General features: G+C 36.4%; 1 protein-coding gene across 1 annotated transcript in view; it reads right to left on the bottom strand.

Moving 5' to 3' along the window:
• LOC106872231 (fibroblast growth factor 18) overlaps positions 1-3,274 on the bottom strand; it is a 106,839-nt gene that overhangs the window by 2,439 nt on the left and 101,126 nt on the right. The window lies entirely within an intron of this gene.

Raw genomic sequence — 3,274 nt, 5'->3', positions numbered from 1 at the left:
ACCTCAGCAGGATTCGAAATTAGAACGCAAAGAGCCGAAAGAAATATATCTCATCAGTTTGGCCGAGATATTAACCATTCTGCCAGCTCGCCATTTTAGATTAACTAATAAATTCCATTGGAGACCAATAGGATCGGAGCAGGTCTGATCTTTGATAACTTTAGCGACGAATTCACTCGAGGAAGTCAACTGTGATTCCACTCCACCATACATGTGTTTAATCGCATGCATGCATTCGTACAAGTGCGCGCGCGCACACACACACACACACACACACACACACACACACACACACATACACATAGACATATTTCACGGGAAGCAGAAGCAAATTAACACAGAAAGATAAGCTATGCTTTAATTTTGATTTGACTGACACATGCCAATGTGGAAGGAAACAAATATAAATAGAGACAGCAATGGATACAGAAACTTGTCAATTATCTGACCAACTAATTACACATAATAACTGTGCTATAACTAGGTCCTTAGATTAAGCGAAACGAGACAGAATACGATAGAATACAGTTTAAAAAATGAATAAGAATCAGTATGAAATGGAAGAAAAATTATTTATAAGAGACCATCATTATTAGGGTCCACGCGTAGCTGTGTGGTAACAAGTATGCTTCTCGACATATTTTTGAGTTACGAAACAATTATTGTAATATTAGGAATTTTCATATTGTTATATAAAAGCTTATCAAAATATTTCCCGGTCATTTATGACTTTATACACGCCTTGTCTTTTTCCCTTATATATATTACGATATATTCTATTTTGTACAATGATACATTAAGAAGCTTTTTTTGAGTACCATCGGATTAGGTAAATCCATATATTACGACTTAAATATGTGTGTGTGTCTGAGAACAATCACCGTATCACAAACGGTATTGGTGTGGGTACGTCCCTGTAACTTAGCCGTTCGGCAAAACAAAATACTTCGTAGTATTTTGATCGTCCTTATGTTTTGAGTTCAAATTCAACCAAGGTCGATTTTATCTTTTATCCTTTCGGAACATTGGTGTGGGGGGGGGGTCAATGAAATCGACTAACCTACCCCCATTTCCCACCAAAATTTAGATCATGTGCTTACAGTAGAAGTGATTATTACTACTACTATTATTATTATTATTGGTTGGGACATCGGAAAGGCGAGCTACGTAGTGCACATTTTGTTCGTCGCACAACTCAGTTATAAATGATTCTCCGTTAATCCTGTGGAAATATGTTATGAAAATATTATATTTGACGATTCCTTAATTTTCTCCAATTGGCTCCTGTTTGCTCATTTTTTAAAATTTCATTTTATTTTTCCAAAGCTGCTCGTAGAAACCATAGGATGAAGGAAAGATTTGGCATCTCTTAAATGGTCTTTGGAAAAGATGAAAACAATATAATTACGTAAATTATTAATTGTTTTTTTTTTAAGAAGTGGAATGAGCGCTAACCAACGTGTACATGTGCCCTCGTATGTGCCTGTGTGTTAGTGTGACGCTGTACGAAAGAGAGAGAGAGAAAGAGAGAGAGACAGACAGACAGATAGAAAGGAAAAGAAAGAAAAATACAGAAGCAGTTGTGTATGTTTTTGTGTGTGTGCATGCGTATGTGTATACGTGTGTGTGTATGTGTGTGTACGCGTGCGTGTATTCAGGAATTATTCCATCTAATATGGTGTTTGCCAAACTTTGGTGTGACTGCCAAATGTTAGTAAAAACACTTGCCAAAGTGTGGGAATGCAACTACGAAAGTTATTTTCGGTTTGGATAATGAGTTTGTTTATTATCATCATCATCATTATTATTATTGTTATTATTATTATTATTATTATCATCATCGTCGTCATCATCATCATCATCATCATCATCATCATCATCATTATCGTTGTTGTTGTTATATGTTCGGTCGCATTTCTTGGTTTATGTAATCATAGTCTAACAAAATAAATTAAGTCCAAAACGTTACTTGCGGTGTTCATACAAACAACTACAACTAACCGTCAATGCCCCCGCCGCCGCCACCACCACCAACAACAACAACACAAATACTGCTGCAACTGTAACGTAATCACGAATGGTATTAACACATCATAAAAATCAGTTCTTCTCTGGGATCCCTAACAGCGATTAGAATCACGTGGCCTGATGATAATGATGACAGTATATGGAACCTTGAACTTGGGCAAACTCCCGTAATTATGTGCCCATGACCCATTAGAAAGTTAATTATCGCACGTACTTTTAAAATGCACATTCAGCCCGCCATCGCCATATACATATACATACATACATACATACATACATACATACATATATATATATATATATATATACAACACACACACACTCAGAAATGGTGGGTCTAGTTTCCCTGCAAAAGGTTTAAGGCCACATGACCACGTCAAATTGTGTACACCTGATATCAATATAACGAATCACAAGGAAACTAAAGGAACATGAAGCAAATTCCATCTTGATTGGTTCATCCCTAAAGCATGTAAGCTGGCGGAGAATTTACTGTTTTTAGGGAACTAGACACCAGAAGAGTATTAATCCTTTGAAAGTCATAATGCCACGATAGTTTCTGAATGCACGTCGCTTGGTAGCTATGAATTTTATATCTTTATTGTGATATTTACCACCACCCACACGCAAAGCAAGAAGTTATTTAACTCCAATAAAGATAACGTTACCTGTTTTTGCAGGATAAGTTCGTTTCCAGGATTACAAATTAAAATCACGAAGTCGTAGGTTGACAGGCCAATCTACTACAACAGTTATTTTTTCCTTTATCATTTGAATGGCTCTATCTACCCATTCAATGGAATTTGCTCTTCCAAATCAATAGTATAAAGAGCAACAAGAATATGCCGGACGATATTGAAAGGAATTACACTGGTTACATTAAATATTCGTTATTACAAACATCTACATACATCTCATCCTGGCCATGGGAGGGAGAAAATCTATATCGTTCTCCCAAATGTCCTCTATTGTATGGGGCTCTACAAGATCGGAATAAACGCCCAAATGACATGGAGAATCATCACCAAAGTTATAAAATCGTTGAAATTAAATTAACCAGCAGTATCATTACACAGAAGATCCGATATATTTTCTAATTGTCGTCATCGGAGAAAATACCTTCTGAGCAGTTTCCAGACCCTAGAAAAGCCACGAGCTAGGGATTTAAAACCAGCGTTTCGGCGCCGTTTTATATTGAATATGTTGTCTATTGACTTTTTATACATGCTAGGCTACTGGTAGTGAA

This window comes from Octopus bimaculoides, chromosome 18 (assembly GCF_001194135.2).
Source record: "Octopus bimaculoides isolate UCB-OBI-ISO-001 chromosome 18, ASM119413v2, whole genome shotgun sequence".
Classification (NCBI taxonomy): Eukaryota; Metazoa; Mollusca; class Cephalopoda; order Octopoda; family Octopodidae; genus Octopus; species Octopus bimaculoides.
The sequence above is the reverse complement of the archived record's forward strand: the minus strand, read 5'-3'. Positions and strand labels throughout refer to the sequence as shown.